Raw genomic sequence first — 16,264 nt, forward strand, 5'->3', positions numbered from 1 at the left:
GCCATAATTGCACATGTAAATGCAGCCAGCAGCTGTTTGTGATCAGGGTGCAGTTGCAGCATGTCAAAGGTTGACAAGTAGAGTTTCAAGGACAGGAAACCGAGCAGAAAACACTCGCTATCCAAACATGTTCATAACTAGTAAGTTTATGAGCAACATGAAATGATCAGTTGGAAAATCTGAATAACCACCAAGAATGTGCTTATGTCTGCTATTCGCTAAATCTAACACTTCCAGTGTCAGGCAGAGAGGGTGGGTTACATGAATCATGCCTAGTCTTGGGCATCCAGTAACATGGACCTTAATACCAAGTTGGAGCTCGAAGTTTTCATCCTTCAGTTCTGGAGGGAGAGTTTTTAGATGCATATGACTGCAATAATTTTTCTATGCTGCTTTTTGGTGCTTTGTCAGATTGAAGCTAATTACAAATGGCCAAAAAAGAAAGAAAACTCTATTAATAACTAGTTAAACAACAACTTCCAGGGAGTTAGTGTTTTTAGTGTTTTGTGCACTTGGTGTTGCTTGTTTCCAGATTCCTTTTGTAAATACTCAGCTTATTACTATGAGACTACTAATGCTCAAGACAGGCCCTATGAGAGAGCACCAGTACCTCCCTATTTTGTGAGGCCATCCACAGGGCCCTCACTCAAAGCCCCTCTCTAAGCTTACCCATCAGACTCACCAGCTATTCCTTGTTATTGTGTCAGTGGTCAGGTCACTGGGAGAGGGTCTTGCCCCATGAAGACAACACATAGCCTCCAGCCAATGCTCTACAGTGTCACTGTCAAAATGCAACTTCTAGCCTCCACTTACAGCTGCCCCACACCTTTCCCTTAGGCCCACTCAGTCTCCATTGGATTCCTCCTAGTGTAAGCCTTTCTTCAGTACTTTCTTCCCTCTGTTTGGCTTTCACCAGCCCTAGCCTTTTTTCAGGCCTCTTTCTTCACAGGCAGGTGTTTACCAGCTCCAACTGCTTTCCCAGCTCCCAGCTGACAGTTCCTATATCCTGGGCCCAAACTTTTCCAATAAGCACTCCTGTGCCTTGCACCACCAAAACGCTTCTGTCTTTGACAGCTGGAATCTTTTACTTATAGTTATGGGAGGCAAGGCCTCCTAGTCTGAATCGTCCCTCAAAAAAGGCCATTCCTATTTTCTCGTTCTCCTTTGTAATGGGGAAAAATGAGGCTCTTTAACAGATACATGTCTTCAAGTCTTAGACAGGCAAACCCTCCTTATGTCAGTGAAAAGTTGTCCAAGTGAGGACATTCAGTATTTGGTCCTTGAGTATTTTTCTTTACAAAATTTAAAATCTAAATCTACCATGGAGATGATTATAGATCACTTGTTTGCCTTTTTCCTTTTGGATTACCTATTAAAAAAAAAAAGTAACAACTCTGAGACCAAAGGAAGCCAGACAGTAAAAGCTGCCCAAGATTTGTCAGTTATATATTCAACTCCTAAAGAAAGCACCACAATGTTTTAGCTCACAGTGGAATCTGCATTTTTTGTATTTGTGGATAGTTCAAAATTATTGTAGAAACGTAATACTGAAATGATTTAAATAGTAACCATCAACTTAAGTGAAATTCAGAGACACTGCAGGTACACTGGACCTGAATCTCCAGTGCTTTGCACCTTGGATAATATTTTATCCCTACATAAAAGATGTTGTAAAATGTTATCAAATCAGGATTATCCATCCAGCTGCACAGGTGATAGTTTACATCCATTTTTCATCAGTGCAAATTAAAACAACCAGAGTAAGGCAATAACATTTCAGGCCTTAATTGGATGTGGAAATGTATGCTTCAGTTACACCCTGGATTTTTACCTCAAGAAAAGTTAGATAAAGCACTACAGAAAAGATTTTAAAATTTTATCATCATGTAATGACATGTTAGGAAAAGTAGCAATATGTGTTTTTCTTCACTTTTAGCTTCTCTCATTCCTGTTTTCCTGATATCCTACTATTTCCTTTTTCACAAACAGCCTTTTTCCTACCTTGTATTCTACCACTGTTATGTCTCCCTTTGGCTCTTTCCCCCCTGCTTCCTCCCCATTATCTGTGTGATGGGCTTGCCGGGCTTTGCCTGGCTCTCTGAGTTTAGAAGACAGCAAATGTGATTGGTGGGGCAAAACCCAAGAATCAGAGATAGTTTCATAGTTTCATAGTTAGTAGGGTCGGAAGGGACCTGAGCAAATCATCTAGTCCTACCCCCTGCCATGGCAGGAAAGAATAGAAAGGCAGGGGAAGAGCCAGGAAGAGAGTTCACTCCCCCTCTACTCCAAAAGGGGAGGCAGGAGTGGATTTAATTAGGAACTGCAGTAGCAGCCCCCCTAATTGGTTCATTTTCAATCTGGGAGTGGAGCCCCAGAAGGGGATATAAGCAGATGCATGCCAAGCATATGGTGCAGTCAGCGAGGGATGGGAAGAAGAAAGGAGTCCTGGGGGCCAAAAAAAGCTGGGAGAGCTGCCCAGCGGGTGTATCCGGCTATCCAGAACAGCCCAAAAGCTTCCGCTGCTAGACGGAAGTGGTAGGCAGTGCAGGCATGGCTGCATGGAGGGTCCATGAGGGACCAGGACCTTGGGAGCTGCAGTGAGGAGGCTTCAGTCTTCAAACCGGGCACGAGGCCAGGCTCAGGAGTCAGCACTACTGCAGGGAAAGTCATTGCGGGGTGTAAGGCCCAGGAGAAGGAGGGGCCAGGTGGTCCAGGACCCATTCCCTGCAGTGGGTCTGCAAGGGCCCCAGGAATGGAGTGGTTCTTGACCACAGGGAGCAGTATTCAGAGTAGCACAGGCCTGGGTCTGCATGAGGTTTCCCAGACCCGCAACTCTCCCTGAGAAGCATAGAGCCACTGGGATGTGTAAGCAGATCATGCTACCCACTGAAGCCTGGAACTGAGCTCTCCCTCGAAGAAGCATTAGTCAGGCCAGGGAGCTTATGAACACTGCCCCACCTGGCTCCTTAGGACACATGGGTCAGTGGGGAAATGGGTCTCCCACTGGGAAGTGGCACTCAGGGAAGCTAGCCTCAATAAAGAGGAAGAAGAGATCCACTAGAGAAGGGGAACCACTAGAGAACTCTTATGTCTTATATTTTGGAGTGTTTATTGATTGTTTGATATATGCTATGCATTTTGGAGGGTTTATCAACTGTTAACTGTACGCCTTGTATTTTAAAGTGCTATTTATTGTTGTATTTATCTCTTGATATCATTTGGGACCATTTCATAGATTTCATAAATTTCATAGACATTATGGAAGGGACCTCAGAAGATCATTGAGTCCAGCCCCCTGCCCAAAGGACAGGAAGTCAGCTGGGGTCATAGGATCCCAGAAAAATAAGCATCCAATTTACTCCTGAAGGTGTTCAATGTAGGTGCTTCAACCACCTCCAATGGCAGGCTGTTCCAGACCTTGGGGACTCGGACAGTAAAGAAATTTTTCCTTATTTCCAGCCTGAAATGGTCTTGCAGGAGTTTATAACCGTTCGACCTCATCAACCGTTCCCTCATCATCCCTTGGGGGTCTCTGGTGAACAAACATTCCCCCAGGTACTGGTGGTCACCCCTGATAAATGTATAGGTGGCCATCAGATCACCCCTGAGCCTGCACTTTTCCAAGCTAAAGAGCCCCATGGATCTCAGCTTGTCATCGTAAGGTCTGTTTTCCTGACCTCTGATCATGCACGTGGCTCTTCTCTGGGCTCTCTCAAGCAGCTATGTGGTGGTGATGGCAGCTCTGGGATAGAGAGCTGTGGGCAGGCAGGCAGTCACTGGGCATGGGGGAGCTGGGTGGTGCAAGACAGCCATGGACCAGGTGGCAGTCAGCATGGTGGGCCAGCAGGGCAATTACAGTGACCAGCAGGAGCCCAGGGTGCTGGTCATTGCTACCAGGGGCAGGGGTCAGAACAGCCATAGCACAAGGAGGTAGAGTGGCTAAGAACAGAGCTGCCATATGCTGCCCCTGTGCTTGACACATTGCTCCTGGGCAAAGAAGAGGCTGGGCAGAGAGCAGAGGGCTGGGATGGCTTTTAAAGATGGCTGCCAGGTGCTGGAAGCTGGAGCTGGAGCCTGGAGTTCCCCCAAGTAGTAACAGGGGCCCATTGCAGGGCTTCAGGGACCTGGGAGTAAAGTTTCTCCCTAATCCTTGCATGTGTAGACACCTACCCAAATACCTTTACTCCAGCTTAGTTTATACCAGTTTAAATCTAGGCTGGAGTAAATGTATATGTAGATGTGCCCACTGGTAGTCTTTTCTGCATCATGTTAAAAAGAATACCAAACAAAAATCATTCATCCAGAATGGCTTATATAGATTTGCAGTGCAAACTTGCTGGTATTTAAAGGGTGATGTATTCATTTTGATTTTACTTTGCAGTAAAGGTATATTTCTTAATAGGTTACAAATGATTAAAAGTTGATTAATGGATGTTTGAATATTTTTTAATACATAACTTGAAGATCTGGTTGCAATTCCCTTTTTTACAAAAAGAAAAAAGGATTTTCTTGTTCATTTTTTTCCCTAAAAACACATGCCTCAAACATTGAAATTAAATGTCATAAACGTTTTTATTTTAAAATTTTTTCTTCTGGATTAAGGTCCTTTTTTGGAATATTTTATTTTGGTGGGTAGAGTCTTTTTTCATAATTGTTGTGCTTTGTTTCTTTATTAAAAAGGGGAGAAAGTGTAACAAAAAGGTAGGGGAAAAAAGGAGGAAAACGTTCTGTCATGTCTATCAATTTTTCACTCCTATTTCTTCCAATTTACATTAGAAAAAAAGATAATAGGAACACTTGCTCTTACTTCCCTTTTCAATAAAAACATTTGGAGAAGGAAAATTAGAAAATGGGAAAAGGGATTGGTTTAGCAAGTGAAAGTTTCACTTTCACATAAAACTTACTTTTCTTCTTTTAAAAAAGTTTTACTTTTAAAGTAAAAATCTCTCTCTCACACTTTTTAACATTTCTTCTTCTCACCTAATTTTTTACTATGGGAATAGTGGAGAATTAAAAAATCTTCAATTTCCATCTTACATGCTCCAGTATTTTGATGCCCTCCTAGTCTTCCAAATCTGCAGAAACAAATAGAAGTTCAGTTGCACTCCTGCACTTAGTGTTCCCTGTTGGCTAGCTCTGGGTGGCTTCCCACTCAGCAAGGGGTTTTGGCTGATCACCATTTGGAGATACCTAAAATTCCTCATTAGCTTTATAGGAAGCATAGATACCTAAGTCTTATTTCCTTGAAACACTTGATAGGCTCAGATGCCTCATTTTAAGGAGTTGCAATACTTAGGTTCAAGGTGTGCATGATTCCTTTCTGGATTGCAGCATAATTCTGAAAAATTATTTAGGCACTTGGCAAATGCCAGAGGATGGTGAATGTATAATTGACAGCTGACTAAATAATTCATCAAATTGAGTTCAAGCATATCTGGCATAGCAGCATTACTCAGTATTCATGCACAAATAAAACCAGATGCATTTTCACAGTTCTCTTCAGGTCAGGCAAAAAAGGCAGCTGCTAAAACAAGTTGTTGCATAAAAGTCTATTTGTTACCATTACTGTTGAAAAACTAATTGGTTCAGGTCTACATGACAAAGTTATCATGGGTTACCTGGGGTGTGACTTTATAAACCCGTCTGCTGTAACTTCCTGTATTTACAGCCATTAGTAAAACAGAGGAAAATGAGTGCACTAGAATTATCTCTAGGCTCAAACCCACACAGATGCAGGAGGGAAGCAGGAAGATCCTAGTGCAACAGCGTCATGGGAAGGCCTATGAAAAGAACTGTGCCTGGCTTGAATACTACAGAATGCAATTGTGGCTGCAGTTACTTCTGTAGGCCCTTTAAGGGGAGATTTGGGAGCATGGAATGGATGCAGTCAACAGTTCTGTGACTACATGTATCTATTGTCCAAATCCACATTTTGAGGCTGTGATGTAGCTGTGTAGGAAGTGCCAACCCGTACGAGGAACTTTTTCCAGACAAACTTTCCCAAGTAGTACATCTAAGCAGTCCTTTTGCTTGGGCTTCCTCTGATGTTACCAGATTTGCCCATCCCTTTGGGGTGTGCTCATTTATTAGAGTTACATTTCTGGGGTCTCTGTAATTCTATCAATGTATTGCTTGTGTCATTGGTGTTTCTATACGGAGCTCTATCCCTCCTTTCAGCAAGCCCTCTACCCCCAGTAGAGCTATGTTGCAGGGCTTAGTTTCAACAGGATTGGGTTCCTCCAGCCACCAAGTCAATCAAACATACACACACACACACACACACACACACACACAGATTAACACGACACATCTGCGTGGGCAGGGTTACTCAGCATTTCCGGACTGACACCCTCATATGCCCCAGACTCAGCACAGAGCTTAGTTCAACAGGGCAACAATAAAATGCAAGTCAGACACAATGCACACACATAGGTTAATAGAGCAAGTCTGAATGGGCAGGGTTACTCAGCATTTCCAGGCTGACACCCTCGTGAACCCTGAACTCTGCACAGGAACAGAGTACATGTGAGCCGAGCCAGGTAATTAGCATTATCAGGTTGACACCCTCATATGCCCCAGCTCAGCACTGCCCAATCTTTTGTCCCAGTTTTCCTGGTAGTAACTCCCTTGATAAGCAAACCTCACAGGATTTTTAGGCTTTACAGGGACCTTTGGTTGTAGGTAAAAGAAGCATTGCTGCAGAGCAAATAGGAAGGTTGAGGAGAAGGAAGAGTAAATCAGGTTCAGAGAGAGTATGGCAACGAGCTTAATCATAAAGGTTATTTTATTGCCAGGTATATGAAACTTATAATGACACTAGTAGTAATAGCCAAACAAAGCAGTTACAATATTACCCAGTTTTAACTGGGTATTTGGGGAAGTCTAGCTCAAGTTTGATCAGCAAAAGTCAGGTTTAGAAAGCTGTGCCTGGAATAAGAGAGAGAGAAGGAGAGAGTTGGGGGGTCTCACCACTCAGCGAGGTTTGAATCAGTCAAGGTTCCCAGGTGTCTGCTGAAGCTTGCAGACAGGCAGAGCCCTCAGCACAATCAGTGGAGGTGTTCCAGGCAGGAAAGTGGAACCGGTGCAGTGTTGGGATCCAGAACAGAAACTTGAACTTTTTGTAGAGAACTAACAAAGGCTCAAGGAAGAACACTAAGTTTGTTTGTGGGTAAATGATGGCTCATATGCTGGATAATAGGAACTGATCACTCCTTGCTATGGGTGGCATTACATTGAGAGATCTCACAATTCAAACAGGCAGATTCAGTGTTTTGGGTCACCACACTCAGGTAGGCTCCAGAGTGGTGAGAGACGTGCGGGTGAAGCCTGCTGCGCCCCTGCTCCCCCGAAGCCCCCCAGACACCCCCTCAGCAGCCGCCAAGCCCCCTGCCGACCCCCAGCACAGCCGGAGGTAAGCAGGCTCGTGGTGGGAAGGGGTTAACTCCTTGCTTGCTGGGAGGAGGACGCTGCCTGGTGCCAGGCCAGGTCAAGCCCCCGCCCAGGCCCCTACTTGGCCCAGCCCCCCAGGGAGCCCCGCGACCGGAGCTGCGTGAACAGGCTGTACAAACAGGCGCTTGAGTTAGCATGGAGTTCGTGCGGGGGAGGGCGCGGGAGGGCACGAGACCCTGCCTGTGACCCCCCCAGCCATAGCCAGCCCCAGCCGTAGCCAGCCTACCAGAGGCATGACACGGATGGGCACGTGCCTCACCCTGAGGGTCCCCTCAGGCTCTGTGGCCCCTCCATTGGGCACCTCAGAGCCAGCCGCCCAGACGGAGCCCATGGTTCCGGGCTCCACGCTGATGGAGCCCCTGGCTCTTGGCTGCGGGGGCTGCCTGTCCCTTTTTCAGGCTCTGGGGCCTGGGAGCATGGCCACCTCCCCTTACGGGGTCTGCTCCCTCCTGGGGTCTCTGGCGCGCCAGCTGGAGGAGCTCCAGGCCACAGTCCAGAGACTGCGTGCCATCAGGGACTGCAAGAGATAGACTCCTACTGCCAGGCCCTTCTCCCCCAGGAGCCGCAGGGGAGAGCTCCATCTCCCACCACGACTAAGGAGGACTCTGGGACCTCCCGCTCTGCCCAGTCAGGGGCATGGACCAAGGTGGTCAACGGCCCCAAGGCTCACCGCACCAAGGGCCCTCCCTCGCCGGAGCTTAGCAACAGGTTCACACCTCTTGCAGTCCCAGCAGAGACTGCTCAGTTGCTGGCTCCCACAGGCAACCCAGGCTTGACCGCAGCTACTGGCCCCGCTCTCCCCAAGACAAAGCGAAAGGCTTATGTTGTGCGAGACTCCATCCTGCGGGGCACTGAGGGGGCAATCTGCCGCCCTGACCCCTTAGCCCGGGAAGTCTGCTGCTTCCCGGGGGCCCGCATCCAAGACCTTGCAGAGAGGATCCCGCAGCTCCTCCGGCCCACAGACCACTACCCCATGCTCCTTATTCATGTGGGCACCAATGACATGGCTCGGAGCACCCCCAACCAGGTCATGAGGCGCTACGGGGAGTTGGGAGTGGGGCTTAGGGGTCTGGGAGCTCAGGTGGTGTTTTCGTCGATCCTCCCAGTCTCAGGCTATGGGCTGAGGAGGGAGAGGAGGATCCACGCAGTGAACCAAAGACTGCGGCGCTGATGTCATCGGGAAGGCTTTGGCTTTCATGACCACAGCCCGCTCTTTGGCGCGAGAGGCAGCAAGCTGCTGGGAAGAGATGGCCTCCACCTCTCTACCCTGGGGAGGAGGCTCTTCTCAGCCAGGCTGGCTGACCTGCTCCACCGGGCTTTAAACTAAGCCCGCTGGGGGATGGGGGGACTACTGCCACTGCTGGCCCGCTGAGCAACCCTTGCAAAGCCAGCAGACCAAGGCACTTAAGGGAGGCCACCCCTGCCTCAGCCCTGGCACAATCTGTGGGCAAAGCAAGAGCCCCCAAGGGCACACTTGCCTGCCTGTACACTAATGCCAGGAACCTGGGCAACAAGCAGGACAAGCTCGTCCTCCTGCTCAGTGCAAAGAAATACGATGTCATTGGGATAACAGAGACCTGGTGGGACTCCACCCATGACTGGACCACAGGTATAGAGGACTATACCCTGTACAGGAGGGATCATGTTGACAAAAGGGGCGGGGGTGTAGCTCTCTATGTGAAGGAAAGCTACATGTCCCTGCAAGCTGATGTTGGTGACCGGCATGGACAGCTAGAGACCCTCTGGGTAAAAATTCGTGGGGAATACGGCACAGGGGACACAATGGTGGGAGTCTACTACAGACCTTCAACTCAAAGTCCTGAGCTTGACCAGGAGTTCACCCGGGAACTGACTGAGGCCGCTTGCTCCAGGACCTTGGTTGTCATGGGTGACTTCAATTACCCGGACATCTCCTGGGAAGATCACCCAGCAAAATCCGAGCGGTTGCAAAGCTTTCTCTCATGCATGGATGACCTCTACCTGACTCAAGAAGTCTATGGGTCAACGAGAGGCAAAGCGCTGCTCGACCTGGTACTGGCTATGGGGGACGACCTAATCGGCGACCTAGTGATCGATGGGAAGCTGGGTGACAGCGACCACGAGCTGATCACCTTCACCATCTGCCGTAAAGCTGGCAAGTCAGTCAGCAACACAGAAGTCCTTGACTTCAGAAAAGCCAACTTTGACAAGCTCAAGAGGCTTGTCGGTCAGGCCCTCAGGGACCATGACCCCAGGGTGATGGGAGTTCAAGAAGAGTGGTTGCTCCTCAAGGAAGCGATCCTCAATGCACAAGCTAAATCTATTCCAACACAGAGGAAAGGCAGCAAGAAGGCACAGCAGCCCCCCTGGCTCTCCAGGGACCTAGCGGACCTCCTGTGGCTTAAAAGGAAAGCCTACAAAGGATGGAGGACGGGATTCACCTCCAAGGAGGATTACTCCACGCTGGTCCGGTCCTGCAGGGAGCAAACCAGGAAAGCCAAGGCTGCAACTGAACTCCAACTAGCTTCAGGCATCAAGGACAACAAAAAGTCCTTTTTCAGATATGTGGGGAGCCGGAGGAAGAGCAAGGGCAACGTTGGACCCCTGCTAAACCAGATGGGGCAACTGACACCCAGGAAAAAGCCAACCTATTAAATAGGTACTTTGCATCAGTCTTTCATCAGTCACATGGGATGCCCATGCCTGCTATGGGACAGGGAGATCTGGGTGATGTGGATCCCCTACCCTCCATAAATGCTGACCTCGTGAAGGAACATCTTGAGAAGCTGGATACCTTCAAGTCATCCGGCCCTGACAATCTGCACCCCAGGGTACTCAAGGAGCTGGCAAGCGTCATAGCCCAGCCCCTGGCATGGATCTTTGAAAACTCCTGGTGCTCTGGTGTAGTGCCCGAAGACTGGAAGAAGGCCAATGTGGTGCCGATCTTCAAGAAAGGGAGGAGAGTGGATCCGGCTAACTACAGGCCCATTAGCCTGACTTCTATCCTGGGGAAGATCTTAGAAAAGTTTATTAAGGAGGCCATCCTTGAGGGACTGGCCCAGGCTAACATCCTAAGGGGTAGCCAGCACGGGTTTGTTGCGGGTAGGTCTTGTTTGACCAATCTCATTTCCTTCTATGACCAGGTGACCTATCACCAGGACAAGGGAGAAGAGATTGATGTCATATATCTTGACTTCAAAAAAGCTTTTGATCTGGTATCCCATGATCACCTCTTGGCCAAACTGCCCAGTTGTGGCCTTGGCTCCACCACGATCCGCTGGCTGGGAAATTGGCCCGGTGGTCAGACCCAGACTGTTGTGATTGATGGCAGTCACTCATTGTGGTGCCCTGTGACCAGTGGGGTCCCTCAAGGCTCTGTCCTGGGACCCATACTGTTCAACATCTTCATTAACGATGTGGACATTAAAGTCAGGAGTGGACTGGCCAAGTTCGCCGATGACACCAAACTTTGGGGCAAAGCATCCACGCCAGAAGATAGGCGGATGATCCAGGCTGACCTGGACAAGCTCAGCAAATGGGCAGATGAGAACCTCATGGTGTTTAACACCAAAAAATGCAAGGTTCTCCACCCTGGGAGGAAAAACCTGCAGCACCCTTATAGGCTCGGCAGTGCTACGTTGGTTAACACTACAGAAGAAAGAGACTTGGGGGTCATCATTGACCACAAGATAAACATGAGCCTCCAATGCGATGCTGCGGCTAATAAAGTGACCAAAACGCTGGCTTGCATCCATAGATGCTTCTCGAGCAAATCCCGGGACGTCGTTCTCCCCTTGTACTCGGCCTTGGTGAGGCCGCAGCTGGAGTACTGCGTCCAGTTTTGGGCTCCACAATTCAAAAAGGATGTGGAGAAGCTTGAGAGAGTCCAGAGGAGAGCCACGCGCATGATCAGAGGTCAGGAAAACAGATCTTACGATGACAGGCTGAGAGACATGGGACTCTTTAGCCTGGAAAAGCGTAGGCTCAGGGGTGATCTGATGGCCACCTATAAGTTTATCAGGGGTGACCACCAGGATCTGGGGGAACGTTTGTTCACCACAGCGCCCCAAGGGATGACGAGGTCAAACGGTCACAAACTTCTGCAAGACTGTTTTAGGCTGGACATAAGGAAGAATTTCTTTACTGTCCGAACCCCCAAGGTCTGGAACAGTCTGCCGGCGGAGGTGGTTCAAACACCTACATTGAACACCTTCAAGAGTAAATTGGATGCTTATCTTGCTGGGATCCTATGACCCCAGCTGACTTCCTGCCCCTTGGGCAGGGGGCTAGACTCGATCTTCTGAGGTCCCTTCCAGCCCTAAGGTCTATGAAATCTGTGAAATCTAAATCACTAGAATTAGTCTGATAAATGCTGACCTAGGTGTGTGCAGACATGTGTTAATTAGTATTTGAAGCAGAGATTCCCCATCATCCAGGGCTCCCTTGCTTCTCTTGTCCTAGAGTTCAGTGCAGCCCATGCCTTGAAATCTCTGTTCTCCATTATGAATGTTAATGGAGGTGCCTCCCTTTCCCATCTCTGATGCAAATGGTACTAGGGAATTTCCCTTAATCCTGTCACCCTTATTTGGAGTGGTTTAGGTGTGTCTTTCACTGCATCTTCATTGCCTTTTGTAAGTCCTTCTTCTAATCAGTTCTGGTTCACGCAGAGGTGGAAAGGAAGGGGAGATCCTTCGTGAATCACACAGGCTGGGTACTGCGCCAGGGTTCTTCAGGAGCCGACAGGTAAGTCCCGTGTTGATGGGGTGTTTGCACTGAGTGAGTATCCCCGTCACATCCTTCCTCCCTGGTACAGAATCTGATCTTCAATCCATTGCAGCCTCTGGATCAGTCACTTCATCCAGCAACCCAGCAGAACGAGACCAATTGCTAGTATAATTTGGAAACCAATGATAACCACAACGGGGTTAAGCATGATATTCAAAAGACCTGTTACACTGTGGCTCCACCCAAGCAACCTTCCCACAGGAGTGATGGCTGGTGTGGCTGCCAGCCTAGAGATCTCCTGTTTGTTGTGTTGAATCTCGAGTTTGCCATTCTCTCCCGAAGTTCTGAGCCTTTGCAGTTCAGCTTGTAAAAAGGGATGAGTTAATAGTTTCTTGATGGCAGTGAGACCCTTTCCCAGTGAAATGGGGGAAACCGCCGTGTAAAGCTCAGGGTAGGCATTCAAATGTTGTATGGTCCGTATAGGCACAGTAACCTTAAGATCACAGCTAACAATGGTGGTTACAGTACAGAAGCAGTGATTAATGTAAGGCACCATGTGTTGAATTCAATGTCCATTAATCAATACAATATCACACCAGAGGGTGGTGGTGGATGGGTCGATGTCATCCTGGGAGGGTGTGGGCAGCAGAGTCCCCCAGGGCTCAGTCCTTGGGCCGGTGCTGTTCAACATCTTCATTAGCGACCTGGACAAGGGTGTGGAGAGCACCCTGTTCAAGTTTGATGATGACACCAAGCTGTGGGGTAAAGTGAATACACCGGCAGGCAGGGACCACATCCAGGCAGGCCTGGATAGGTTGGAGAAGTGGGCGGATCTAAACAGGATGCAGTTCAACAAGGACAAGTGCAGAGTGCTGCACCTGGGGAGAGGGAACCAGCATTATGGTTATAGGTTAGGGGCTGCCCCTCTTGGCAGCACAGAGGCAGAGAGGGATCTTGGAGTCAGGATTGACTACAGGATGAATATGAGTTGCCAATGCGACGAAGCAATAGACAACAACCACACCCTGTCATACATCAACAAGGGCATCACTAACAGGTCCAGAGAGGCCTTGCTCCCCCTCTATGCAGTGCTGGTCAGGCCGCAGCTGGAGTACTGTGGCCAGTTCTGGGCGCCGCACTTCAAAAAGGGTCCAGAGGAGGGCCACTCATATGGTTGAGGGCCTCCGTGGCCAGCCCTATGAGGAGAGGCTGAGGGACCTGAATCTCTTCAGTCTCCACAAGAGGAGACTGAGGGGGGATCTTGTGGCTGCCTACAACCTTATCAGGGGCCACCAACAGGGACTCAGGGAAAGTCTGTTCACCAGGGCCCCCCTTGGGGTCACCAGGAACAATGGCCACAAGCTGAGGGAGGATAGGTTTAGGTTAGATATTAGGAAGAACTACTTCACTGTAAGGGTGGCCAGAGTCTGGAATAGGCTTCCCAGAGAGGAGGTGCTCTCACCTTCCGTGGAGATCTTCAAGAGGAGACTGGATAGGCACCTGGCTGGGCACCCCTTCAACCCCCAGTGCTCCTTCCTGCCCGTGGCAGGGGGTCAGACTAGATGATCTGTCTAGGTCTCTTCCAACTCATTGATTCTATGATTCTTGTTCTCACACACACACACATGCTTTACCAACATAGACAATAACAGATTCCCTTTCCTGGATAACATCAAAGGAACAGTGAAAATGATTTCCAGGTTGTGGGAAGCATTCATCATGTTCCTCCAATGCTTGGTCTTCACATATGTACCCCAAATCTTCTTTTATTCTACCCCCTCTTACATTCACTGTGTTCCACACATTCTCTTTCTGCCAGGCCCAAGTGTTATGATCTCTGGAGCACATTACTGAGTTACCATCAATCTATAATCCCAGTGGGACTACTGGGTGGATTATTCTACTTTCCTTGCCTGCCACAGTTATCAGGAATAACTGCAAGCTCTGCTGGTGATGATTGTACAAAGTATTATCTAATCTCCACCAGGGCTGGAGGGCTAATTCTTTCTCTGTTACATGTGGCTGAATCAGGTTGATTGCTTCCATGGGAATTTGTCCCGCTATGGCTTGCCAAATCATTCCCATGGTTATGTTTTGGGTGAGAGCCTGAGCTTGCTCACATGCTGAAGCCAGTGAGACATTATTTTAGAGGGACTGTACACAAGACATCCTTAACCCTTCATCCTCTTCTATGAGTCCTTCCCACCGAGGAAATACCTTACTTATTAACTGCTGTTCCTCATTTAGCTGTTTCAAAGATGCTATTAATGGGGTTCCCATTTTCCCTATATTTTCAGTGGCATATAACAGTTTATTAGCAAGAACTTCTATATTTGCGGCATCAATTAAAGAGCCTCTGGTTCCCTCTGGTGCAATCCAATCACTGAATTCCCTTTTTACTCTATTTACATGGTTGGCCCCTTGCCACATGTTTATTCATTCATTCCAACCTTTATGGATAATTCCAATCAAGGGAACACATACAGATGCAATGTGAGAGATATTCATACCATCTAAGTGGATTTGAGCCTCCTTCAGAGAAGTCTGAGATTGAAGAGCCACTTGTTCCTGTTGATCCAATTTTAACACATGGGTCCCAAAATTGGGGCTTTAAACGTTGGAGGAGAGGGAGGTTTGTTATCAGGAGGCTGAAATTTAAAACTGTTCGTTGTTGTTGGCCCAATTCCACCCTGTACAATCCTGGCTCATGGAATCCCTCCGAAATGGCAAAGTGCCCATAGAATTTAAACCAAATTGTTGGCATGAGCTTGTCACAGTGTGCCCTTTAGTGAAACTACCCAGTCTGGGGGTCCTTGTTGGTTCAGGTCATGTCCAGCTAAAGTCCAGTTCAGCGGTTCCCAGTCCACGAGGAACTGTGTGATATTCTTGCCAGCTGGTGTGATCAGAGGCAGCTGCAGTTCATCTCCTGGTAGTGGAGATGTCTTGGTTCTAACAACAATAATAATAGATAGGGGCATGGTCGCTCTCCAAACAGTGGAAGAAACCAGGGCCACCATGTACCCTGTGCTGCACCTGCCACCCAGAATGCTGTCACTGGTTGCTTTTGAGGGTGCAGATCCTTCTCGAGTCCACAGTGGCTTACAAAAGAATGGAACGGAGTCTGGTATGGCCTTAGTTCCATAACATAACTTGAGTGGCTCCCTGGTAGCACTCTGCATCCAATTGGCAAAGCTTTCCCAGGGGCAACCTGAGGTGTTGTTAGCAGTGTAGAACTGGTAATGATGCTGTAGGGCCAGGGGGTTGCTTCCATTCCCAAAGAGTCCATGCATGTGGCACAGCAATTTCACTTCCTGGGCTCCAGTTGGCAAACACCTCCAGAGGCTCAGAGGTATTGCAAGTTCAGCATAGAGTCTAGGCAGCATCAGACCCCAGACACTTAGGAGCAACAGGGTTCAGGTACAGCTGTGGGATGCCATGGCTCATGTTTGGGACCAGTGAGGGGGAAGAGAAAAGAGAAAAAAACCTCCCACACTCCCCCCCCTCCCCCTCCCCCCCCAATCCTGGGAGAATTTGGGATCAACACTGCAGGACAAAAGTTGAGCAGTGACCTAAAGAAGGTGGCTATAATAAGTCAATGACTTTTCTGGTCTTTTCCTGCCTCAGCATCAGGGTAGGCACTGACAAGCCCATCTAATGTGTATTTTCCAATGGTCCTTTTGCTTGGGCTTCCTCTGAGGGCCATAATTTAGTTCCCCTTAAGCCCTTTAAGTTCATCAGGATTTTTCTAGGTAATGTCCTGTATGTGTCTGCTACTAGAACTACTAGAAACATGCATTTTTCTTCATTAAACTAAGGTTTAGTTTCAATCTAAAGTTGAAAATATTTTACTGCCCCTAGTTTACTTTCACACCCAGTGATGTTGGACTCATCTTCCATGTGGCCAAAATGACACATGCCCAGAGTGAAATTCTAGACCTTAAAGGAAACAAGGCAGAATGAAGAGGAGAAGACAGGGAGAAGCTCATAGAAAGACAAAGAAAGCTTAATGGAAGCCCTATTAATGCTGACCCTTCAAAAATGCCCCTTGCAGACATACGGAAGATGAAATATCTGAGTAGCCCCATAAAATTGACTTTCGACTGCTTCATAT

The sequence above is a fragment of the Crocodylus siamensis genome, chromosome 3 (assembly GCF_052110815.1).
Source record: "Crocodylus siamensis isolate JL-2025a chromosome 3, ASM5211081v1, whole genome shotgun sequence".
NCBI lineage: Eukaryota > Metazoa > Chordata > Crocodylia > Crocodylidae > Crocodylus > Crocodylus siamensis.